The sequence below is a fragment of the Meles meles genome, chromosome 6, assembly GCF_922984935.1.
Source record: "Meles meles chromosome 6, mMelMel3.1 paternal haplotype, whole genome shotgun sequence".
NCBI lineage: Eukaryota > Metazoa > Chordata > Mammalia > Carnivora > Mustelidae > Meles > Meles meles.
The window spans coordinates 31,078,826-31,105,892 of NC_060071.1; the positions used below are offsets into that span (position 1 = coordinate 31,078,826).

At 42.6% G+C, this 27,067-nt stretch overlaps 1 long non-coding RNA gene across 1 annotated transcript; it reads left to right on the plus strand.

Moving 5' to 3' along the window:
• Nucleotides 1–19,953: 19,953 nt before the first annotated feature.
• On the plus strand, nt 19,954–24,968 carry LOC123944918. The gene is made up of 2 exons (XR_006818863.1): nt 19,954–20,115; nt 22,968–24,968. It is a non-coding gene; the product is annotated as an uncharacterized LOC123944918 (long non-coding RNA).
• Nucleotides 24,969–27,067: the final 2,099 nt, after the last annotated feature.

Sequence of the window (27,067 nt, forward strand, 5' to 3'; positions counted from 1 at the left end):
GGGCAGACAGGAATCTTGTTGGATACTCTGAGTTAGGGCACACAACGACGCTTATGCTTCCCAAACCTAAACGCGATCTTCAAGTGAAGATTCACAAATGGCAGTTTGTTCCGCGTTATGGAATGAAGTTAGAACCTGGGCGCCCTGAAGGCAAGTTGAATCCTCTAAGGTAAGTGCACGCTGTCCCTTCTGCTGCCAAAACGTATAATCGCTCTTAAGGTTAAGTCCCATAAGTGGCAGCCAGTTCCTAGGTGAGGAAAGATCTTAGAACAAGGGCAGACTAGAAACCTATTGGACACTCTGAGTTCAATTCAAGTGAAGGCCCTGCTGCTTCCCAAACCTACAAACGCACTGAAGATGAACACTCCTAAACGGCAGGGTTTCCCCAGTGGAGGAAAGGTGTTCGAACAAGGGCGTTCTCTAGGCAGGTTGGAGACCGTGAGTGAAGTGCCGGGCAATGCACTTCTGCTTCCAAAACGTAAAATCCCGCTTAATTCTAAAACCCATTCTGGCAGTGTTTTCCCAGTTGAGGAAAGAAGTGAGAAGAAGGACGGTCTGAACGCCGCTTGTATACTCTGAGTGAACAGCACACCCAGCCCCTTTGACTGGCAAAACGTATCATCGCTCTTTAGGTGAAGTCTCATTTGAGGCAGTGTGTTCGCAATTCAAGAAAGAACGCAGAGCAAAGGTGGACCACAAGCAGTTGTGAGCTCTAAGTAAAACCAGGCTAAGTCCGTAGGCTTCCAAAATGTATAAAGGCTCTTATTGCGAGGAGGCCTATTCTGCCGCGTGTTCCCAATTCAGGAAAGAACTTAGAACAAGGGCAGGCTAGAAACTAGTTGCATACCCTGAGTTTAGTGCACGTCCAGTCCTTACTCTTCCAATACGTATCAATGCTCTTACGGCAAACAGGCCTATGCGGCCCTGTGTTCCCAGTTCAGGAAAGAACTTAGAACAAGGGCAGACTAGAAGCCAGTTGAATACTCCGAGTTAAGTGCACGTCCAGTCCCTTAGGCTTCCAATACGTATAAATGCTCATAAGGTGAAGAGGCCTATGCGGTCGTGCGTTCCCAGCTCTGGAAAGAGCTTAGATCAAGGGCAGACTGGAACCCAGTTGAATACTCTGCGATAAGTGCACGTCCAGTCCCTTAGACTTCCAAAATGTGTAAACCCTCTTAAGGCGAAGAGGCCTACATGGCCGTTTGTTCCCAGTTCAAGAAAGAACTTAGAACAAGGGTAGACTAGAAGCCAGTTGGATACTCTGAGTTAAGTGCACATCCAGTCCCTTGTGCTTCCAATACGTATAAATGTTCTTTAGGCGAACAGGCCTATGCGGCCGTGTGTTCCCAGTTCAGGAAAGACCTTAGAACCAGGGCAGACGAGGAGCCAGTTGGATACTCTGAGTTACGTGCACTTCTGATCCCTTAGGCTTCCAAATGTTATAAACGCTCTTCAGGCGAACAGGCCTATGCGGCCGTGTGTTCCCAGTTCCGAAAAGAACTTAGTACAAGGGCAGACAGGAATCTTGTTGGATACTCTGAGTTAGGGCACACAACGACGCTTATGCTTCCCAAACCTAAACGCGATCTTCAAGTGAAGATTCACAAATGGCAGTTTGTTCCCCGTTATGGAATGAAGTTAGAACCTGGGCGCCCTGAAGGCAAGTTGAATCCTCTAAGGTAAGTGCACGCTGTCCCTTCTGCTGCCAAAACGTATAATCGCTCTTAAGGTTAAGTCCCATAAGTGGCATCCAGTTCCGAGGTGAGGAAAGATCTTAGAACAAGGGCAGACTAGAAACCTATTGGACACTCTGAGTTCAATTCAAGTGAAGGCCCTGATGCTTCCCAAACCTACAAACGCACTGAAGATGAACACTCCTAAACGGCAGGGTTTCCCCAGTGGAGGAAAGGTGTTCGAACAAGGGCGTTCTCTAGGCAGGTAGGAGACCGTGAGTGAAGTGCCGGGCAATGCACTTCTGCTTCCAAAACGTAAAATCCCGCTTAATTCTAAAACCCATTCTGGCAGTGTTTTCCCAGTTGAGGAAAGAAGTGAGAAGAAGGACGGTCTGAACGCCGCTTGTATACTCTGAGTGAACAGCACACCCAGCCCCTTTGACTGGCAAAACGTATCATCGCTCTTTAGGTGAAGTCTCCTTTGAGTCAGTGTGTTCGCAATTCAAGAAAGAACGCAGAGCAAAGGAGGACCACAAGCAGTTGTGAGCTCTAAGTAAAAGCAGTCTAAGGCCGTAGGCTTCCAAAATGTATAAAGGCTCTTACTGCGAGGAGGCCTATTCTGCCGCGTGTTCCCAATTCAGGAAAGAACTTAGAACAAGGGTAGACTAGAAACTAGTTGCATACCCTGAGTTTAGTGCACGTCCAGTCTCTTACGCTTCCAATACGTATCAATGCTCTTACGGCAAACAGGCCTATGCGGCCCTGTGTTCCCAGTTCAGGAAAGATCTTAGAACAAGGGCAGACTAGAAGCCAGTTGAATACTCCGAGTTAAGTGCACGTCCAGTCCCTTAGGCTTCCAATACGTATCAATGCTCATAAGGTGAAGAGGCCTATGAGGTCGTGTGTTCCCAGCTCTGGAAAGAGCTTAGACCAAGCTCAGACTGGAAGCCAGTTGAATACTCTGCGTTAAGTGCACGTCCAGTCCCTTAGACTTCCAATATGTGTAAACCCTCTTAAGGCGAAGGGGCCTATACGGCCGTTTGTTCCCAGTTCAAGAAAGAACTTAGAACAAGGGTAGACTAGAAGCCAGTTGGATACTCTGAGTTAAGTGCACATCCAGTCCCTTGTGCTTCCAATACGTATAAATGTTCTTTAGGCGAACAAGCCTATGCGGCCGTGTGTTCCCAGTTCAGGAAAGACCTTAGAACCAGGGCAGACGAGGAGCCAGTTGGATACTCTGAGTTACGTGCACTTCTGATCCCTTAGGCTTCCAAATGTTATAAACGCTCTTCAGGCGAACAGGCCTATGCGGCCGTGTGTTCCCAGTTCCGAAAAGAACTTAGTACAAGGGCAGACAGGAATCTTGTTGGATACTCTGAGTTAGGGCACACAACGACGCTTATGCTTCCCAAACCTAAACGCGATCTTCAAGTGAAGATTCACAAATGGCAGTTTGTTCCCCGTTATGGAATGAAGTTAGAACCTGGGCGCCCTGAAGGCAAGTTGAATCCTCTAAGGTAAGTGCACGCTGTCCCTTCTGCTGCCAAAACGTATAATCGCTCTTAAGGTTAAGTCCCATAAGTGGCAGCCAGTTCCTAGGTGAGGAAAGATCTTAGAACAAGGGCAGACTAGAAACCTATTGGACACACTGAGTTCAATTCAAGTGAAGGCCCTGATGCTTCCCAAACCTACAAACGCACTGAAGATGAACACTCCTAAACGGCAGGGTTTCCCCAGTGGAGGAAAGGTGTTCGAACAAGGGCGTTCTCTAGGCAGGTAGGAGACCGTGAGTGAAGTGCCGGGAAATGCACTTCTGCTTCCAAAACGTAAAATCCCGCTTAATTCTAAAACCCATTCTGGCAGTGTTTTCCCAGTTGAGGAAAGAAGTGAGAAGAAGGACGGTCTGAACGCCGCTTGTATACTCTGAGTGAACAGCACACCCAGCCCCTTTGACTGGCAAAACGTATCATCGCTCTTTAGGTGAAGTCTCATTTGAGGCAGTGTGTTCGCAATTCAAGAAAGAACGCAGAGCAAAGGTGGACAACAAGCAGTTGTGAGCTCTAAGTAAAACCAGGCTAAGGCCGTAGGCTTCCAAAATGTATAAAGGCTCTTACTGCGAGGAGGCCTATTCTGCCGCGTGTTCCCAAATCAGGAAAGAACTTAGAACAAGGGCAGACGAGAAACTAGTTGCATACCCTGAGTTTAGTGCACGTCCAGTCCCTTACGCTTCCAATACGTATCAATGCTCTTACGGCAAACAGGCCTATGCGGCCGTGTGTTCCCAGTTCAGGAAAGAACTTAGAACATGGGCAGACTAGAAGCCAGTTGAATACTCCGAGTTAAGTGCACGTCCAGTCCCTTAGGCTTCCAATACGTATCAATGCTCATAAGGTGAAGAGGCCTATGAGGTCGTGTGTTCCCAGCTCTGGAAAGAGCTTAGACCAAACTCAGACTGGAAGCCAGTTGAATACTCTGCGTTAAGTGCACGTCCAGTCCCTTAGACTTCCAATATGTGTAAACCCTCTTAAGTCGAAGAGGCCTATACGTCCGTTTGTTCCCAGTTCAAGAAAGACCTTAGAACAAGGGTAGACTAGAAGCCAGTTGGATACTCTGAGTTAAGTGCACATCCAGTCCCTTGTGCTTCCAATACGTATAAATGTTCTTTAGGCGAACAAGCCTATGCGGCCGTGTGTTCCCAGTTCAGGAAAGACCTTAGAACCAGGGCAGACGAGGAGCCAGTTGGATACTCTGAGTTACGTGCACTTCTGATCCCTTAGGCTTCCAAATGTTATAAACGCTCTTCAAGCGAACAGGCCTATGCGGCCGTGTGTTCCCAGTTCCGAAAAGAACTTAGTACAAGGGCAGACAGGAATCTTGTTGGATACTCTGAGTTAGGGCACACAACGACGCTTATGCTTCCCAAACCTAAACGCGATCTTCAAGTGAAGATTCACAAATGGCAGTTTGTTCCCCGTTATGGAATGAAGTTAGAACCTGGGCGCCCTGAAGGCAAGTTGAATCCTCTAAGGTAAGTGCACGCTGTCCCTTCTGCTGCCAAAACGTATAATCGCTCTTAAGGTTAAGTCCCATAAGTGGCAGCCAGTTCCTAGGTGAGGAAAGATCTTAGAACAAGGGCAGACTAGAAACCTATTGGACACTCTGAGTTCAATTCAAGTGAAGGCCCTGATGCTTCCCAAACCTACAAACGCACTGAAGATGAACACTCCTAAACGGCAGGGTTTCCCCAGTGGAGGAAAGGTGTTCAAACAAGGGCGTTCTCTAGGCAGGTAGGAGACCGTGAGTGAAGTGCCGGGAAATGCACTTCTGCTTCCAAAACGTAAAATCCCGCTTAATTCTAAAACCCATTCTGGCAGTGTTTTCCCAGTTGAGGAAAGAAGTGAGAAGAAGGACGGTCTGAACGCCGCTTGTATACTCTGAGTGAACAGCACACCCAGCCCCTTTGACTGGCAAAACGTATCATCGCTCTTTAGGTGAAGTCTCCTTTGAGTCAGTGTGTTCGCAATTCAAGAAAGAACGCAGAGCAAAGGAGGACCACAAGCAGTTGTGAGCTCTAAGTAAAAGCAGTCTAAGGCCGTAGGCTTCCAAAATGTATAAAGGCTCTTACTGCGAGGAGGCCTATTCTGCCGCGTGTTCCCAATTCAGGAAAGAACTTAGAACAAGGGTAGACTAGAAACTAGTTGCATACCCTGAGTTTAGTGCACGTCCAGTCTCTTACGCTTCCAATACGTATCAATGCTCTTACGGCAAACAGGCCTATGCGGCCCTGTGTTCCCAGTTCAGGAAAGATCTTAGAACAAGGGCAGACTAGAAGCCAGTTGAATACTCCGAGTTAAGTGCACGTCCAGTCCCTTAGGCTTCCAATACGTATCAATGCTCATAAGGTGAAGAGGCCTATGAGGTCGTGTGTTCCCAGCTCTGGAAAGAGCTTAGACCAAGCTCAGACTGGAAGCCAGTTGAATACTCTGCGTTAAGTGCACGTCCAGTCCCTTAGACTTCCAATATGTGTAAACCCTCTTAAGGCGAAGAGGCCTATACGTCCGTTTGTTCACAGTTCAAGAAAGACCTTAGAACAAGGGTAGACTAGAAGCCAGTTGGATACTCTGAGTTAAGTGCACATCCAGTCCCTTGTGCTTCCAATACGTATAAATGTTCTTTAGGCGAACAAGCCTATGCGGCCGTGTGTTCCCAGTTCAGGAAAGACCTTAGAACCAGGGCAGACGAGGAGCCAGTTGGATACTCTGAGTTACGTGCACTTCTGATCCCTTAGGCTTCCAAATGTTATAAACGCTCTTCAGGCGAACAGGCCTATGCGGCCGTGTGTTCCCAGTTCCGAAAAGAACTTAGTACAAGGGCAGACAGGAATCTTGTTGGATACTCTGAGTTAGGGCACACAACGACGCTTATGCTTCCCAAACCTAAACGCGATCTTCAAGTGAAGATTCACAAATGGCAGTTTGTTCCCCGTTATGGAATGAAGTTAGAACCTGGGCGCCCTGAAGGCAAGTTGAATCCTCTAAGGTAAGTGCACGCTGTCCCTTCTGCTGCCAAAACGTATAATCGCTCTTAAGGTTAAGTCCCATAAGTGGCAGCCAGTTCCTAGGTGAGGAAAGATCTTAGAACAAGGGCAGACTAGAAACCTATTGGACACACTGAGTTCAATTCAAGTGAAGGCCCTGATGCTTCCCAAACCTACAAACGCACTGAAGATGAACACTCCTAAACGGCAGGGTTTCCCCAGTGGAGGAAAGGTGTTCGAACAAGGGCGTTCTCTAGGCAGGTAGGAGACCGTGAGTGAAGTGCCGGGAAATGCACTTCTCCTTCCAAAACGTAAAATCCCGCTTAATTCTAAAACCCATTCTGGCAGTGTTTTCCCAGTTGAGGAAAGAAGTGAGAAGAAGGACGGTCTGAATGCCGCTTGTATACTCTGAGTGAACAGCACACCCAGCCCCTTTGACTGGCAAAACGTATCATCGCTCTTTAGGTGAAGTCTCATTTGAGGCAGTGTGTTCGCAATTCAAGAAAGAACGCAGAGCAAAGGTGGACCACAAGCAGTTGTGAGCTCTAAGTAAAACCAGGCTAAGGCCGTAGGCTTCCAAAATGTATAAAGGCTCTTACTGCGAGGAGGCCTATTCTGCCGCGTGTTCCCAATTCAGGAAAGAACTTAGAACAAGGGCAGACGAGAAACTAGTTGCATACCCTTAGTTTAGTGCACGTCCAGTCCCTTACGCTTCCAATACGTATCAATGCTCTTACGGCAAACAGGCCTATGCGGCCCTGTGTTCCCAGTTCAGGAAAGAACTTAGAACAAGGGCAGACTAGAAGCCAGTTGAATACTCCGAGTTAAGTGCACGTCCAGTCCCTTAGGCTTCCAATACGTATAAATGCTCATAAGGTGAAGAGGCCTATGCGGTCGTGCGTTCCCAGCTCTGGAAAGAGCTTAGAACAAGGGCAGACTGGAAGCCAGTTGAATACTCTGCGTTAAGTGCACGTCCAGTCCCTTAGACTTCCAAAATGTGTAAACCCTCTTAAGGTGAAGGGGCCTATACGGCCGTTTGTTCCCAGTTCAAGAAAGAACTTAGAACAAGGGTAGACTAGAAGCCAGTTGGAGACTCTGAGTTAAGTGCACATCCAGTCCATTGTGCTTCCAATACGTATAAATGTTCTTTAGGCGAACAGGCCTATGCGGCCGTGTGTTCCCAGTTCAGGAAAGACCTTAGAACCAGGGCAGACGAGGAGCCCGTTGGATACTCTGAGTTACGTGCACTTCTGATCCCTTAGGCTTCCAAATGTTATAAACGCTCTTTAGGCGAACAGGCCTATGCGGCCGTGTGTTCCCAGTTCTGAAAAAAACTTAGTACAAGGGCAGACAGGAATCTTGTTGGATACTCTGAGTTAGGGCACACAACGACGCTTATGCTTCCCAAACCTAAACGCGATCTTCAAGTGAAGATTCACAAATGGCAGTTTGTTCCCCTTTATGGAATGAAGTTAGAACCTGGGCGCCCTGAAGGCAAGTTGAATACTCTAAGGTAAGTGCACGCTGTCCCTTCTGCTGCCAAAACGTATAATCGCTCTTAAGGTTAAGTCCCATAAGTGGCAGCCAGTTCCTACGTGAGGAAAGATCTTAGAACAAGGGCAGACTAGAAACCTATTGGACACTCTGAGTTCAATTCAAGTGAAGGCCCTGATGCTTCCCAAACCTACAAACGCACTGAAGATGAACACTCCTAAACGGCAGGGTTTCCCCAGTGGAGGAAAGGTGTTCGAACAAGGGCGTTCTCTAGGCAGGTAGGAGACCGTGAGTTAAGTGCCGGGCAATGCACTTCTGCTTCCAAAACGTAAAATAACGCTTAATTCTAAAACCCATTCTGGCAGTGTTTTCCCAGTTGAGGAAAGAAGTGAGAAGAAGGACGGTCTGAACGCCGCTTGTATACTCTGAGTGAACAGCACACCCAGCCCCTTTGACTGGCAAAACGTATCATCGCTCTTTAGGTGAAGTCTCATTTGAGGCAGTGTGTTCGCAATTCAAGAAAGAATGCAGAGCAAAGGTGGACCACAAGCAGTTGTGAGCACTAAGTAAAAGCAGGCTAAGGCCGTAGGCTTCCAAAATGTATAAAGGCTCTTACTGCGAGGAGGCCTATTCTGCCGCCTGTTCCCAATTCAGGAAAGAACTTAGAACAAGGGCAGACGAGAAACTAGTTGCATACCCTGAGTTTAGTGCACGTCCAGTCCCTTACGCTTCCAATACGTATCAATGCTCCTACGGCAAACAGGCCTATGCGGCCGTGTGTTCCCAGTTCAGGAAAGAACTTAGAACAAGGGCAGACTAGAAGCCAGTTGAATACTCCGAGTTAAGTGCACGTCCAGTCCCTTAGGCTTCCAATACATATAAATGCTCATAAGGTGAAGAGGCCTATGCGGTCGTGTGTTCCCAGCTCTGGAAGGAGCTTAGACCAAGGGCAGACTGGAAGCCAGTTGAATACTCTGCGTTAAGTGCACGTCCAGTCCCTTAGACTTCCAAAATGTGTAAACCCTCTTAAGGCGAAGAGGCCTATACGGCCGTTTGTTCCAAGTTCAAGAAAGAACTTAGAACGAGGGTAGACTAGAAGCCAGTTGGATACTCTGAGTTAAGTGCACATCCAGTCCATTGTGCTTCCAATACGTATAAATGTTCTTTAGGCGAACAGGCCTATGCGGCCATGTGTTCCCAGTTCAGGAAAGAACGTAGAACAAGGGCAGGCTAGAAGCCAGTTGAATACTCTGGGTTAAGTGTACGTCCAGTCCCTAAGGCTTCCAATACGTATAATGCTCTTAAGGCAAACAGGCCTATGCGGTCGTGTGTTCCCAGTTCAGGAAAGAATTTAGAACAAGGGCAGACTAGAATCCAGTTGAATACTCTGAGTTAAGTGCACGTCCAGTCCCTTAGGCTTCCAATATGTATAAATGCTCATAAGGTGAAGAGGCCTATGCGGTCATGTGTTCCCAGTTCTGGAAAGAGCTTAGAACAAGGGCAGACTGGAAGCCAGTTGAATACTCTGCGTTAAGTGCACGTCCAGTCCCTTAGACTTCCAAAATGTGTAAACCCTCTTAAGGCGAAGAGGCCTATACGGCCGTTTGTTCCCAGTTCAAGAAAGAACTTAGAACAAGGGTAGACTAGAAGCCAGTTGGATACTCTGAGTTAAGTGCACATCCAGTCCATTGTGCTTCCAATACGTATAAATGTTCTTTAGGCGAACAGGCCTATGCGGCCGTGTGTTCCCAGTTCAGGAAAGACCTTAGAACCAGGGCAGACGAGGACCCAGTTGGATACTCTGAGTTAAGTGCACTTCTAATCCCTTAGGCTTCCAAATGTTATAAACACTCTTAAGGCGAACAGGCCTATGCGGCCGTGTGTTCCCAGTTCCGAAAAGAACTTAGTACAAGGGCAGACAGGAATCTTGTTGGATACTCTGTTAGGGCACACAACGACGCTTATGCTTCCAAAACCTAAACGCGATCTTCAAGTGAAGATTCACAAATGGCAGTTTTTTCCCAGTTATGGATTGAAGTTAGAACCTGGGCGCCCTGAAGGCAAGTTGAATACTCTAAGGTAAGTGCACGCTGTCCCTTCTGCTGCCAAAACGTATAATCGCTCTTAAGGTTAAGTCCCATAAGTGGCACCCAGTTCCGAGGTGAGGTAAGATCTTAGAACAAGGGCAGATTAGAAACCTATTGGACACTCTGAGTTCAATTCAAGTGAACGCCCTGATGCTTCGCAAACCTACAAACGCACTGAAGATGAACACTCCTAAACGGCAGGGTTTCCCCAGTGGAGGAAAGGTGTTCGAACAAGGGCGTTCTCTAGGCAGGTAGGAGACCGTGAGTTAAGTGCCGGGCAATGCACTTCTGCTTCCAAAACGTAAAATCCCGCTTAATTCTAAAACCCATTCTGGCAGTGTTTTCCCAGTTGAGGAAAGAAGTGAGAAGAAGGACGGTCTGAACGCTGCTTGTATACTCTGAGTGAACAGCACACCCAGTCCCTTTGACTGGCAAAACGTATCATCGCTCTTTAGGTGAAATCTCATTTGAGGCAGTGTGTTCGCAGTTCAGGAAAGAACTCCGAGCAAAGGCGGACCAGAAGCAGTTGGAAGCTCTAAGTAAAAAGCAGGCTAAGGCCGTAGGCTTCCAAAAGGTATAAAGGCTCTTACTGCGAGGAGGCCTATTCTGCCGCGTGTTCGCAGTTCAGGAAAGAACTTAGAACAAGGGCAGACTAGAAGCCAGTTGAATACTCTGAGTTAAGTGCACGTCCTGTCCCTTAGGCTTCCAATACGTATAAAGGCTCATAAGGTGAAGAGGCCTATGCGGTCGTGTGTTCCCAGTTCTCGAAAGAGCTTAGAACAAGGGAAGACTGGAAGCCATTTGAATACTGTGTGTTAAGTGCACGTCCAGTCCCTTAGACTTCCAAAATGTTTAAACCCTCTTAATGGGAAGAGGCCTATGCGCCCGTGTGTTCCCAGTTCAGGAAAGACCTTAGAACCAGGGTAGCCTAGAAGCCCGTTGGATATCTGAGTTAAGTTCACTTCCATTCCCTTATGCTTCCAATACGTATAAATGTTCTTAAGGAGAACAGGCCTATGCAGTCGTGTGTTCACAGTTCAGGAAAGACCTGAGAGCAAGGGCACACTAGAAGCCAGTTGGATACTCTGAGTTAAGTGCACGTCTAGTCCCTTAGGCTTGCAAATCTTATAAACGCTCTTAAGTCGAACAGGCCTATGCGGCCGTGTGTTCCCAGTTCAGAAAGAGCTTAGTACAAGGACTGACAAGAATCTTGTTGTATACTCTGAGTTAGGGCACACAACGACGCTTATGCTTCTTTAAGGTGTAGAGACAGCTGGTGTATTCTGGATTTTTCAATGCTTTTGAGAGAGGCTTGGATGGCTATGTATTTCCCCCTTAGAACCGCCTTTGCTCTATCCCATAGGTTTTGGACCGAAGTGTCTTCATTCTCATTGGTTTCCATGAATTGTTTAAGTTCATCTTTGATCTCCTGGTTGATCCAAGCATTCTTAAGCAAGGTGGTCTTTAGCTTCCAGGTGTTTGAGTTCCTTTTGAACTTTTCCTTGTGATTGAGTTCCAGTTTCAAAGCATTGTGATCGGATAATATGCAGGGAATAATGTCAGTCTTTTGGTATCGGTTGAGTCCTGCTTTGTGACCCAGTATGTGGTCTATTCTGGAGAAGGTTCCATGTGCACTTGAGAAGAATGAGTATTCTGTTGTTTTAGGGTGGAATGTTCTGTATATGTCTATGAGGTCCATCTGGTCCAATGTTTCATTCAATGCTCTTATTTCTTTATTAATTTTCTGCTTCGATGATCTGTCTATTTCTGAGAGAGGCGTATTAAGATCTCCTACTATTATTGTATTCATATCAATATGGCTCTTTATCTTGATTAATAGTTTTCTTATGTAATTGGGTGCTCCCATATTGGGGGCATAGATATTCACAATTGTTAGATCGTCTTGGCGGATAGTCCCTTTAAGAATTATGTAGTGTCCTTCTGTATCTCTGACTACAGTCTTTAGTTTAAAATCTAATTTATCTGATATGAGAATCGCTACTCCGGCCTTCTTTTGAGGCCCATTGGCATGAAAGATGCTTCTCCATCCCTTCACTTTCAGTCTGTGTGTATCCTTAGGTTCAAAATGGGTCTCTTGTACACAACATATGGATGGGTCCTGTCGTTTTATCCAATCTGCAACCCTGTGTCGTTTTATGGGCACATTTAGGCCATTCACATTGAGAGTGATTATTGAGAGATAGGTTTTTATTGACATTGTGTTGCCTTTGAAGTCTTTCTGTCTATAGATTGTTTCTATATTTCTGTTCAATGATATTCTTAGGATTTTTTCTCTTTTATAGGACCCCCCTTAATATTTCCTGCAGTGTCGGCTTGGTGGTTGCATAGTCTTTTAAGCCTTGCCGGTCTTGGAAACTCTTTATCTCTCCATCCATTTTAAATGTCAGTCTTGCTGGATAGAGTATTCTTGGTTGCATGTTCTTCTCATTTAGTACTCTGAATATATTTTGCCAGCCCTTCCTGGCTTTCCAGGTCTCTGTGGAAAGGTCTGACGTTATTCTAATGGGCTTTCCTCTGTATGTAAGAAGCTTCTTTGTCCTAGCTGCTTTTAAGAGGGTCTCTCTTGAAACATAATTCCCCATTTTAACTATAAGGTGCCGTGAGGACTTTCGAGAATCTAAAATCTTGGGAGGAGATCTTTCTGCCTCTAGTACATGAACATTGTTTCCATTCGTGAGTATGGGAAAATTTTCATAGACAACTTCTTCCACTATATCTTCTAGACTTCTTTCTTTTTCCTCCCCTTCAGGGATTCCAATAATTCTGACGTTGGAACTTTTCATGGCATCGTTTATTTCCCTGATTCTGTTTTCGTGGCTTATGAGCTGTTTGTTCCAGGCTTCCTCTTGATCTTTTTTCGCTGTTTGTCCTCCAGATCACTAATTCTATCTTCTGTCTCAGTTACCCTAGCTTTTAGAGAATTTAGATTAGATTGGAACTCATTGAGAGCATTTTGAACATCATCCCTGGTGGATTTCAGTTCTGCCCTAACATTGTGAACATAATCCCTGGTGGCTTTCAGTTCTGCCCTAATCAATTCTGTTTGGTCATCCATGGCTTTCTCCAACCTAGCTATTGCCTGGATAATTGTTAGTCTGAATTCCTTTTCTGACATATTGTCTATGTCGATAGCCATTAGCTCTGTTGCAGAAGGCCCATCCTCTGTATTTTTCTTCTGTTCGGTATTCCTCCTCCTAGTCATTTTGGAAAGAGATGACTGAACAGATGCAGCTGGACTTATCGATTGTGGTTCAGTCAATGTGCACCCTGGAACGCTTCTGTGCAATCAGGATTCCCCACCCAAATGAGAGAAAAAAGAAGAGAAAAAGAAATAGAGAAGAAGAAAGAAAAAAAAGGGGGAAAGAAAAAAGGAAGAAAAAAAAAGAGAGAGAGAGAGATAGGATAAAAAGGGAAGATATAAGAGAAGGCTCAGACCAAATGGGCCACAAGGTAAGATTTGTGGAGTATACAAACAAAAACAGACAGACAAAAAGAGTGATAAAAGTATATGACAAGAGAAAAAAATATGTATATATAAGCAAAAAAAAGGGAAAAACCTTCTCAGAAAGAACCCCAAGTATAAGATTTATATATTGTCAGGACAGACACAAATTCACAGAAACACTGACAGAAGGAAAAATTGGGCGAATGGTTATAGATTCTCAGTGTGGGTGAGGAAGGTTATTTTGATTCTTCCTGAAGGTATCTTGATGTTTTTGTTAAGGGACTCAACTTTCCTAAGTTACAGGGGGATTAGAAACTGGTTTGCCTTTAGGGGTAGCATTGATTGGGGAAAGGGGGTTACCTTGAAGTTTAACTCTATATGTATAGTAGAAAATAAAAATTAAAAAAAAGAATAAACTAGACTAAACTAAGTTAAAATTAAAAAAATAGAAAAACAAAAGAAAAACACGGGTGTATGTATCAAAAAGTTCAGGTTAGAAGGTTATTAAAGAATTTGATGTACTGGACATCTCAGTGTGCTGGTAAATAGGTTAAACAATTATCTGTATGTATAAAAAAAAAGAACCAGAATATTGGTAAAGAGTTAAAAATAAAAGTTGTATTTATGAAGTAGTGGTGGTTGTTCTCTTGTAGTCTTTTTTTTTTTTTTCCTTCCTTCCTGGTTGGTTTTCTGGGGGAGGGGCCTGCCACGTGGGTTTTCAGACAATGATGTTCCCTGAGTTAGGTCCTCCCACTCCCCTCAAGGGGGTGAGCTCTTTTTTTTTCAGGAAACTGTTTTTTTTTTTCAGCCTTTTGTTCTCTGTGGGTTTTTATGTTCTTTCATCTGCTTTTTCTCGCCTTGACGGCTTTTGATGGTTTTTGGAGGTTTAGAGGAGAGCAAACAGCACCCCAACCTCCCTCTCAGAGAGAAGCCTCAGACTGTTTTGCAAAAGCTGCTGGCAGAGTTGGTTCTGGGTCACTGTCCCTGGGGATGCAGGAGCTCCTCGTTGTGCCCAAAACCAGGGCAGCTGTGGCTGTCTAGGCAGCTCCAGACCGCCAGAGAGGTTCCGAGCAGAGATTGCGCACTGAAATTTTCCCGTTGTCCTGGGCTGGGAATGTCTGGTTTTTCCTGCTGCCAGAGCTCCAGGCTAGCGCCTATGAGCACCTATCCCAAGGGAGGGTGTGGGACGCGCGCGTTTCAGGATTGCCATCAGGCCAGGCTCCCAGCCCCTCACGGGAGACAGACCCCACTCGTTCTCAGGCGCGCTGGCGTTCAGGTGCACTGGCTGCTCAGGGACGGAGACCTGATTTCTCCGCCGCACTCTCTCTGGCTCAGCGCCAGGGGAGGCTGTCCTGGGTCCGGGGACTTAGGTCCCTGACCCTAACCGCCCAGGTTCCCACTATTACCCCCCCCCACCACGATCCTTTGCTGTTTGTTTTTTGAGTGCTTTCAACCAGACTCCAAGTTAATGCTGGTCCCCAGACGCAGAGCACTCTCGTGTTGGGGTGTTACTTTCCAATCGGTCACCTCTGGTGGCTCCCTCCCCCTTTTGTTTATCTTCAGATATCAGTCCGATGCTCCCAGTCTGCTTTACCTGCCACTGGCGCCTTCTGCTCCAGTAGAGATCCAGACGTGTATAATTCTGATCTCAGGCTGATTTCATGGGTGGTCGGAGTTCTTTGGTAGGTAATCAGCTCACTTTAGGGTACAGGTTGAAATGGTGCCTCCTCCTACTTCCCCGCCATCTTGCTCCCCCCCTTTTGGGAGGTTTTGATCACTGCTTCAATCTCGTTACTAGATATCGGTCTATTCAGGTTGTCAATTTCTTCCTGGTTCAATTTTGGGAGTTTGTATCTTTCCAGGAATGCATCCATTTCATCTAGGTTGCTTAGCTTATTGGCATATAACTGTTGGTAATAATTTCTGATGATTGTTTCTATTTCCTTGGTGTTAGTTGTGATCTCTCCCTTTTCATTCATAATTTTATTAATTTGGGCTTTCTCTCTTTTCTTTTGGATTAGTGTGCCCAATGGTTTATCGATCTTATTGATTCTTTCAAAAAACCAGCTTCTAGTTTCATTGATATGTTCTACTGTATCTCTCGTTTCTACCTCATTGATCTCTGCTCTAATCTTGATTATTTCCCTTCTTGCATGTGGAGTTGCTTTGATTTGTTGTTGATTCTCCAGTTCTTTAAGGTGTAGAGACAGCTGGTGTATTCTGGATTTTTCAATGTTTTTGAGGGAGGCTTGGATGGCTATGTATTTCCCCCTTAGAACCGCCTTTGCTCTATCCCATAGGTTTTGGACCGAAGTGTCTTCATTCTCATTGGTTTCCATGAATTGTTTAAGTTCATCTTTGATCTCCTGGTTGATCCAAGCATTCTTAAGCAAGGTGGTCTTTAGCTTCCAGGTGTTTGAGTTCCTTCTGAACTTTTCCTTGTGATTGAGTTCCAGTTTCAAAGCATTGTGATCGGAGACTATGCAGGGAATAATGTCAGTCTTTTGGTATCGGTTGAGTCCTGCTTTGTGACCCAGTATGTGGTCTATTCTGGAGAAGGTTCCATGTGCACTTGAGAAGAATGAGTATTCTGTTGTTTTAGGGCGGAATGTTCTGTATACGTCGATGAGGTCCATCTGGTCCAATGTTTCATTCAATGCTCTTATTTCATTATTAATTTTCTGCTTCGATGATCTGTCTATTTCTGAGAGAGGCGTATTAAGATCTCCTACTATTATTGTATTCATATCAATATGGCTCTTTATCTTGATTAATAGTTTTCTTATGTAATTGGGTGCTCCCATATTGGGGGCATAGATATTCACATTGTTAGATCATCTTGGTGGATAGTCCCTTTAAGAATTATGTAGTGTCCTTCTGTATCTCTAACTACAGTCTTTAGTTTAAAATCTAATTTATCTGATATGAGAATCGCTACCCCGGCCTTCTTTTGAGGCCCATTGGCATGAAAGATGTGTCTCCATCCCTTCACTTTCAGTCTGGGTGTATCCTTCGGTTGAAATGGGTCTCTTGTAGACAACATATGGATGGGTCCTGTCGTTTTATCCAATCTGCAACCCTGTGTCGTTTTATGGCGCATTTAGGCCATTCACATTGAGAGTGATTATTGAGAGATAGGTTTTTATTGACATCGTGTTGCCTTTGAAGTCTTTCTGTCTGTAGATTGTTTCTATATTTTTGTTCAATGATATTCTTAGGATTTTTTCTCTTTTATAGGACCCCCCCTTAATATTTCCTGCAGTGTCGGCTTGGTGGTTGCAGTCTTTTAAGCCTTGCCGGTCTTGGAAACTTTATCTCTCCATCCATTTTAAATGTCAGTCTTGCTGGATAGAGTATTCTTGGTTGCATGTTCTTCTCATTTAGTACTCTGAATATATTTTGCCAGCCCTTCCTGGCTTTCCAGGTCTCTGTGGAAAGGTCTGACGTTATTCTAATGGGTTTTCCTCTGTATGTAAGGAGCTGCTTTTAAGAGGGTCTCTTTTGAAACATAATTCCTTATTCTAACTATAAGGTGTCGTGAGGACTTTCGAGAATCTAAAGTCTTGGGAGGAAATCTCTCTGCCACTAGTACCTGAATGTTGTTTCCATTCGTGAGTATGGGAAAATTTTCATAGACAACTTCTTCCACTATATCTTCTAGACTTCTTTCTTTTTCCTCCCCTTCAGGGATTCCAATAATTCTGACGTTGGAACGTTTCATGGCATCGTTTATTTCCCTGATTCTGTTTTCGTGGCTTATGAGCTGTTTGTTCCAGGCTTCCTCCTGATCTTTTTTCGCTGTTTGTCCTCCAGATCACTAATTCTATCTTCTGTCTCAGTTACCCTAGCTTTTAGAGAATTTAGATTAGATTGGAACTCATTGAGAGCATTTTGAACATCATCCCTGGTGGCTTTCAGTTCTGCCCTAACATTGTGAACATCATCCCTGGTGGCTTTCAGTTCTGCCCTAATCAATTCTGTTTGGTCATCCATGGCTTTCTCCAACCTAGCTATTGCCTGGATAATTGTTAGTCTGAATTCCTTTTCTGACATATTGTCTATGTCGATAGCCATTAGCTCTGTTGCAGAAGGCCCATCCTCTGTATTTTTCTTCTGTTCGGTATTCCTCCTCCTAGTCATTTTGGAAAGAGATGACTGAACAGATGCAGCTGGACTTATCGATTGTGGTTCAGTCAATGTGCACCCTGGAACGCTTCTGTGCAATCAGGATTCCCCACCCAAATGAGAGAAAAAAGAAGAGAAAAAGAAATAGAGAAGAAGAAAGAAAAAAAAAGGGGAAAGAAAAAAGGAAGAAAAAAAAAGAGAGAGAGAGAGATAGGAAAAAAAGGGAAGATAAAAGAGAGGGCTCAGCCCAAATGGGCCACAAGGTAAGATTTGTGAAGTATACAAACAAAAACAGACAAACAAAAAGACTGATAAAAGTATATGACAAGAGAAAAAAATATATATAAGCAAAAAAAAGGGAAGAACCTCATCAGAAAGAACCCCAAGTATAAGATTTATATATTATCAGGACAAACACAAATTCACAGAAACACTGACAGAAGGAAAAATTGGGAGAGTGGTTATAAATTCTCAGTGTGGGTGAGGAAGGTTATTTTGATTCTTCCTGAAGGTATCTTGATGTTTTTGTTAAGGGACTCACCTTTCCTAAGTTACAGGGGGATTAGAAACTGGTTTGCCTATAGGGGTAGCATTGATTGGGGAAAGGGAATTACCTTGAAGTTTAACTCTATATGTGTAGTAGAAAATAAAAATTAAAAAAGAATAAACTAGACTAAACTAAGTTAAAATTAAAAAAGAATTAAAAAAATAGAAAAGCAAAAGAAAAACACGGTTGTGTGTATCAAAAAGTTCAGGTTAGAAGGTTATTAAAGAATTTGATGTACTGGACATCTCAGTGTGGTGGTAAATAGGTTAAAAAATTATCTGTATGTATAAAAAAAAAGAACCAGAATATTGGTAAAGAGTTAAAAATAAAAGTTGTGTTTATGAAGTAGTGGTGGTTGTTCTCTTGTAGTGTTTTTTTTTTTTTTTTCCTTCCTGGTTGGTTTTCTGGGGGGAGGGGCCTGCCACGTGGGTTTTCAGACAATGATGTTCCCTGAGTTAGGTCCTCCCGCTCTCCTCAAGGGGGTGAGCTCTGAGGAAACTGTTTTTTTCAGGCTTTTGTTCTCTGGGGGTTTTTATGTTCTTTCATCTGCTTTCTTTCGCCTTGACAGCTTTTGATGGTTTTTGGGGGTTTAGAGGAGAGCAAACTGCACCCCGACCTCCCTCTCAGAGAGAAGCCTCAGAATGTTTTGCAAAAATTTGCTGGCAGAGTCGGTTCTGAGTCACTGTCCCTGGGGATGCAGGAGCTCCTCGTTGTACCCAAAACCAGGGCAGCGGTGGCTGTCTAGGCAGCTCCAGACCGCCAGAGAGGTTCCGAGCAGAGATCACACACTGAGATTTTCCCGCTGTCCCGGGCTGGGAATGTCTGGTTTTTCCGGATGCCGGAGCTCCAGGCTAGCGCCTATGACCACCTATCTCAAGGGAGGGTGTGGGACGCGCGCGTTTCAGGATTGCCGTCTGGCCAGGCTCCCAGCCCCTCACGGGAGCGAGCCAGACCCCACTCGTTCTCGGGCGCGCTGGCGTTCAGGCGCACTGGCGGCTCAGGGACGGAGACCTGATTTCTCCGCCGCACTCTCTCTGGCTCCGCGCCAGGGGAGGCTGTCCTGGGTCCGGGGACTTAGGTCCCTGACCCTAACCGCCCAGGTTCCCACTATTACCCCCCGCGATCCTTTGCTGTTTGTTTTTTGAGTGCTTTCAACCAGACTCCAAGTTAATGCTGGTCTCCAGATGCAGAGCACTCTGGCGTTGGGGTATTACTTTCCAATCGGTCACCTCTGGTGGCTCCCTCCCACTTTTGTTTATCTTCAGATATCAGTCCGCCGCTCCCAGTCTGCTTTACCTGCCACTGGCGTCTTCTGCTCCAGTAGAGATCCAGACGTGTATAATTCTGTTCTCAGGCTGATTTCATGGGTGGTCGGAGTTCTTTGGTAGGTAATCAGCTCACTTTAGGGTACAGGTTGAAATGGTGCCTCCTCCTACTTCCCCGCCATCTTGACTCCCCTCATCTCAAGATCCTTAAGCACATCTGCAGAGAACCTTTTCCCAAATGGGTTCACATTCATCGGTTCCAGAGATCTGATGTGGATACATTTTTGGGGTGACCACCATTAAACATACTACAGGTGGTTGGCACCTTTTCTTTTTTTTTCCAGATCTTTATGTTATCACTACTGCTAACTCTGCTGTGTAAACCATTGATCCCTTTCATTCCAGGTGGTGGCCTGTATAGAGATGGCTTATATCATGCTCCACCACAGGTGCTGCTCAGTCCCACAGCTGCTTCCTTATTTGTGTTGAGTGTGGGTTGTATTATTTTCAGTAGCCATTTTGGTTTTTTTAATGGGGAAAATTAATGGCAGCAAACATTTTGAGCAGGGTTAAAGTTTGTAAAGAAAATAAAAAAGGAAACAGGATAGCTTCAACACTATATTGCACATAACTAGAAGTGCAAGTCATTAGCAGAAACATTTCATTTTGTAAAAATGTAGAGTATAAGATTGTAATAAAATTCGATATACTTGTTTTAAGGCTATCTTTAATTGTTGCTCTTCTTTTCTCTGCAGGTCTTTTAGATAACCCTGAGCTTCGTGTGGTCCTGGTATTTGGCTATAATTGCTGTAAGGTGGGAGCCAGTAATTACCTGCAGCGAGTCGTCAGCACTTTCAGTGATATGAACGTCATCTTGGCTGGAGGCCAGGTAGACAACCTGGCATCGCTGACCTCTGACAGGTATATCTCATGTGCTTCTGATTTCTCCTATGCATGACCAGAAATGTTCTTGGGTTTTTCTTACCTTGGGTTTTTCAAATACATGTTTACAGAATTGCTGAGCTAACAGTTCATTCTATTTTATAATACTCCACATAATTCTGCTTACAGTTAAAGAATGAAATTTTCATGTTGTCTTCTAATAACTTACTCTGAATTGGATTCGTATTCTTCTCAAAACTGATTTTCAGCAATGTCTACTGGTATTTCCTGACAGCTCTGTACTCTATACAACCACACTATATTGTGCTTTATGACTTTGACACTTTATATTTTCTTTAGTGATCACTTCCTCTGTAGTTCTGTTTTCTCCTCTAAAGGAAACACATGCTTAAACAGTGAATCTTCATGGTAAAACTTCTTAGAGCCTCTGATATGCCCAGTGTTATGGAAATCTTCTAGAGAGGGAATGACAGTTCTCAAATCTGTTCTGTGGAGCATCTTGGACACCTATTGGTATGACTTGGCACACATTTTGGGAAATACTAGATCTTTTTGAAAGCCTTCTTGATTTTGTTACTAAGGCTTTTGCTTTTGAAGATGAAAAATATTTGCTTCAGCTATCTTGAGAGCTATTACTCCCTTTGCATTTTGAATAAGAGTTTGTAATATTTTTTGAGTTTGAGCTCATTAAGTTGACATGAATATCCAAAAGCAAGAAAATGAAAACCTCTTATCCCCAGATGCTTCCTACAAATACTACTATTCATTTCTCACTATATTTGTGTTTAGTACTTGGATACTAGAGTAGTGAAATGGCAACAGATGTTAGAGATCAGTCTTTAAAAGCAGTGTAAATCATCCTGGTTATAATTTCCCTTCTGGAAGTCTCTACCAATGGATCAGCTACAGCTGGTCAGGGATCAGGGAAAGCAAATACAGATGACCCTTGAACAATGTGGGGGATAGGAGTGCCGATCCCTGCACAATTGAAAATCCATGTATAACTTGTGACTCCCCAAAAACTTAACTACTGATAGCCTACTGTTGACCAGAAGCCTTACTGATAACATGGTCATTTAACACATATATATATTCTTACAAGGAAAGCTAAGAAAAGACAATGTTATTAAGAAAATTATTTACAGTACTGTACTTGTCAAGAAAAATCCACATGAAAATGGGCGCATACTCTTTAAGGGTCACCTGTAGCTAAGTTGAGGTCACTGGACTGCTAGTGAGGAAGATGCAAGGAAAGCAAGTGCTCTGAATATCAGCTTAGACTATCAGACATTGGATTTCATGCATAAATACACCTAATTCTTAGTAATTACCTGTGGATTATCTCTCCTCTTACCTGATTTTCTCTGTCTTTGCTTGTACCTCTAATTGTATAAAATGGGGCAGTGATGATTTAATACTTTGTTTACCTTTGAAATGCCAGTCTCAGACCAGACATACAGAGTCTGAGATGTGAGCCTGTTAGCATGGTCAGGTGTCTGTTTATCATCTTTTTATACCTGTTGCGGGAAATAGCCCTCAAGAATTGTTAACCCTGTACGTGACACGTTAATTTTAGTGTGGTCTTCCCATTGTCAGTGGGTAAGAGAAGCCATTGTGTAAATCTTAGCTCCATTTCATAGTGTCCAGATACCACCTTGCCAGAAAAACGAAAGGTAAATCATTCTTTAAGGCAGGATATTGACAGTATATGTTGCAGTGGTATGCCAAAGAGGGGATGTAATAAAGGAGCAGTGGAGGCCTTCAGAAGGTGGATTCTCCTCAGAAACAGGTTTTGCTACTAAGCTAGTCTTATTATCTTAGTCACTTAAGCTTTTTGAGTTAAGTTTCTTGTTAGCCCAGTGAATCTTGCCCATTTCATCAGCTAACATGTTGGTAAACATGATAGAAATACAGGGTATTTGTTTTTCCCCTGTAGATGTTCACTATTTTGTGCTTTATAACTTTGACACTTTATATTTTCTTTAGTAAGGATAAAATATTTCCTTAAAAAAACAGGCAAACATAAACAAAACATGTTTTTACCTTTAGGTTAAGCTGAATTCTATGCTGAAAGTAATAAATAAGACACAGGAATGGAATCTCATTTCTTTATGGGCCAAACAATATAAAGCTGAAACTTCTGGAGTTACATGTTTGTTTGTTTGTTTGTTTAAGATTTTATTAATTATTTATTTATTTGACAGAGAGAGAGAGATCACAAGCAGGCAGAGCAGCAGGCAGAGAGAGAGGGGGAAGCAGGCTCCCTGCTGAGCAGAGAGTCTGACGTGGGGCTTGATCCCAGGACCCCGAGATCACGACCCGAGCCAAAGGCAGAGGCTTAACCCACTGAGTCAACCAGGCACCCCTGGAGTTACATGTTCTTAATAAAATTATCATCCATGACTAAATATCTAATATATCTTTTTTAGAATGTGACAGCTGCGGGGGTGGGGGGGAGATACCAAAACATGTAAATAATACCAGAAAGCTTTATTTAATTGATACCATCATGCATATAATAAAACTTTTAAGATTCATTTTAAGAAAGTGAGAAAGTTTTAAGGACACTTTATATCTGAGACTAGGATGGTTTTCAGAAATCTTTGTGGAGATGCGTTTGGCCCTTGAATTTGTGACTAAAAACATAGTTCCTTCTTCACAGATCTGCTTCCCTGCATTCTTTTAAATGTATTCATAGTTTAATTTTTAATCCCTATTACATTGCTTTTATCTGGGAAGGTGAGCCTCAAGACTAGGTATAGGTCTTAAACTCAGCAGCTCCTAACCAGTGAATCAGGAGTTTTCCTGTACACTTTAAATTATATATTTTGTTTTATGATGTATAATACACTATACTAATTTAATTCCAGACACCCTTTGGATATTGATGCCACTGGTGTGGTTGGACTGTCATTTAGTGGACACCGAATCCAGAGTGCCACTGTGCTACTCAACGAGGATGTCAACGATGAAAAGACCGTTGAGGCTGCAGTGCAGCGCCTTAAAGCTGCCAACATTCCAGAACGGAATACCATTGGCTTCATGTTTGCATGTGTTGGCAGGGGCTTTCAGTATTATAGAGCCAAGGGCAATGTTGAGGCTGATGCATTCAGGAAGTTTTTTCCTAGTGTTCCTTTATTTGGCTTCTTTGGAAATGGAGAAATTGGATGTGATCGCATAGTCACTGGGAACTTTATATTGAAGAAGTGTAATGAGGTGAAGGATGATGACTTGTTTCACAGCTATACAACAATAATGGCACTGATTCATCTTGGGTCATCTAAATAAAGTTTCCTGTAAAGTGGCTTTCACAATATATAATTTTCAGGCTCTGCCTTTCCTAGAAAATGGAAACTGGGATATGTGTATTTCAAAAAAAAATAAGAGAGTAATAACTTTATATGTATCAGTTTTGTAACTTTGACTCTAAAGATTATATTAGGGGTAGTTTTTAATAAGTTAGATGAAGGACAACTTTGTATGTAATATAACAGAAACAGAATTGAGAGCTTTTGCATCATGAGGCACAGCCCTGATTACGGCTGTATTGTACCTAATGCTGTGTAATTTGACTTTATAGTCTTCTGCATAGGAAGATTGAAAGAGAATTCATCAGTAGGATGGAGATTTAAGACATTCCATGACTACCTCTGCATTGTTAGATCTTTTAGCAAAATCATGAAAACATTTTTTCTCCCTTGATGAAGGAGGGAAAAAAAATACATGGATACCTTGAGAAATCTTTCTCTGCTTCACAATTCTACTGATTTTTTTCAGAAGCTATAAAAATTTTTTAATGAGTTTTTACTTATTTGATAAAAATTAAGTGACTATTTTTGTTCTACTACCCTAAAATTGCTTAGTCAAATAAGTTGCCAAGACTACTCAGTATTTTGTTACTTTATAAGGAAAAAATTTTCCTTTTCCCTCAATGAAGAGACTGTAAGAGAAAATAATTTTCTTCACCAAGTTCTATATAGCTAACTGGCAAACCAGACCATTACATCACCTTATTTTGGTTTTATACCAATAAAACATACCTTGGGAACTCACTCAGACAGTGTTTTGTATGTCATTGCTTTTTGTGAGTGAATGATGGAAGTAAACAATACTTTTGAAATGAAAACCCAGAATAGAAGTTGTCAGGTAGTAAATCCTGCCATGTTCCCAGCAGAATGATTTGTAAGCTTATATTTTTAACTACGTTAATATCTATATGTTCAGAGAACACCAATTTTTCCCAGTAACCTTTCTTCACATAGTGATAGCACCTTTGATTTTTAGCTAGGCACATGCCTGCCATAACAAAGACTACATTTCCCAGTGTCCCTTGCCATTAACTGGTTTTTGTTTGTTTGTTTGTTTGTTTGTTTGGGTTTTTTTGCCCCTTCTGGAGCTTGTTGCTTGGAAGTAGATCTGGTAGTGAGACATCTTGAACTCTCCAGAAGAGGCAACACTTGGGGAAGAGAATCACACAGAAAGAAGGGTTCTGGGTTGCTGTACAATTTAGTCTAAGTGCTACCATACGTGGCTTGGATTGCCTGTCTCCAGACAGTCTTACAAGATCGAAGTTAACATCAATCTTTCCTCAGCCACTGTTCTTCGTTATAACAGATGTTTATATTAACTTATGTAACCTAATACAGTAGATGTCTAATGTATGCCACTTTTGTAGTGGTCAGTGGTTCTAACAGAACAGTGGAAAACCTGCAAGGTTAAGTGAAATGAAAAGTATTAACCTTCCTACTTTTCTGTTTTAATCACTTTCCTCAGTTTTTACATTAAAAGGTTTTTGCTTGCTGTAAATGTATATGATAAAAATACTTAAATGTTTATTGTGTGGTTATACTAAATCTTAATTCCTAAAGAAAGTCAAAAGTTTTAGAGCGTTTTGTCTGTGAATATTAAGATCTAGCCTTTGTTTAGTTGTTAAACTTTTCTATTATTTGACATTGGTTACCCATTATCAAATAGAAAATACTCAAAATTCAAGTCTTTGGATATGCTTACATAGCACATAAGGAAAATGCTTTGTAAATTTTCCTTGTCTCTGATATTAACAAGAGTTGTTTGAATAAGAGGAAAAAGGATTTGAAAAACTAAAAATATGAACAAAATGAGCATGATGATTGAACAGATTATTTTATTTTTCAAATTAATACCTCAATATTATCAAAGCCATCTATGAAAAACCCACCGCAAATATCATTCTCAATGGAGAAAAACTGAAAGCTTTTCCATTAAGGTCAGGAACACGGCAGGGATGTCCATTATCACCACTGCTATTCAACATAGTACTAGAAGTCCTAGCCTCAGCAATCAGACAACAAAAAGAAATTAAAGGCATCCAAATTGGTAAAGAAGAAGTCAAACTATCACTCTTTGCAGATGATATGATACTACATGTGGAAAACCCAAAAGACTCCACTCCAAAACTGCTAGAACTTGTACAGGAATTCAGTAAAGTGTCAGGATATAAAATCAATACACAGAAATCAGTTGCATTTCTGTACACCAACAACAAGACTGAAGAAAGATAAATTAAGGAGTCAATCCCATTTACAATTGTACCCAAAACTATAAGATACCTAGGAATAAACCTAACCAAAGAGACTAAGAATCTATACACAGAAAATTATAAAGTACTCATGAAAGAAATTGAGGAAGACTCAAATTAATACTCATACAAAATGTTTTGTTACTTCTCAAAGGAGAGTCTGCTGCAGGATCATTTCAGTATGATATTTGAGGTTATGGGGGTCCCTTTGTATATCTGAGCTTTGGGGGCTTGTTAGAACAGTAAATTTATTTGACTAGAAGGTTGTAATTTTGGTGCAGAACAGAAAGGGGAGAGATTGACTCAGTAGAAACAAATTTAGCATTGATGAAAACAAAAGCCATCTACACTGCCTCTAGAGGTCTTGATGTTGCAGGAAGGGGAACAGGAATTTACCCAAAGTTAAAATGAAATAATTATAATTTTGAGGACCTGTGTTAAACAAAAACAAGCATTAAAGGATAATTTTTCAGCTAAAAACACATTAAATTCCAGAAATGGCAACTTTCTTACAGTCATTTCTGAAACTGGAGAACAGATCATACATGATACATGAGCATAAGAGAAGGAAAGATTATACTCTTACTGTCTTCATACACTGAACCGCCTTCTCTCAAGTGATGATCAGACAGGACAGTTTATTTAATCAAGACATTTAAAATACTCCTTTTTATGGTCTTACAGCACAATCCTGCTGTAGTTTGCTCTGTAAAAGTCTGCTTCAAGGAACTATATTTCCATTCCCTTTATGCAAATAGAGCTTAACTCCTTTAAAGCCATCTAAGAGAAAGGAGGAAAGGCAGACCTTGGGATTAAAACCTAGAAATAGACACACTGCATAATGACATAATAATCTACTGTGACCTATCTAATGAAGGGCATTCAGTAGGCCACTTCACCAAGTACAGTTCTCTCAACTTTGCCTAAAAATTGATCATTAGCAAGCATAGCAATTTCTCAAATTTGTAAAAGAGGCCAGATGGCAAAAGCTTTGCCAGTAATTTATATTGCAAGTTTAACACATTGAACATGCAAAGAATGTAAAACTTAAACAAATCTGAAAATTTTCTATGCATTCTACAGACATTTCTGAGAAAAAAATAAAACTGCCTTTGTCATTTTGAGTCCGCACAATGTAACCTAGATACTCATCACCATAAATTCAGATTTAATGGAAACAGGAGACTCTCTTCTTGTTTGGAAATTGTGAGTTTAATTTTCATTTGTAAATTTGGGTAGGAGGCTGCTTAATGACAAAATGACAAAACGTAGTAAGCATTAGTAATAACATCCTTGTTAAGAGATCAAAATATCTACATTTTATGGAGAATGTTACCAGAAAGTTATTTTTTAATAATGGCCCTATGTGACTAGGGGGAATCTCAAGATGGCAGCAGAGTAGGGGACCTTGTT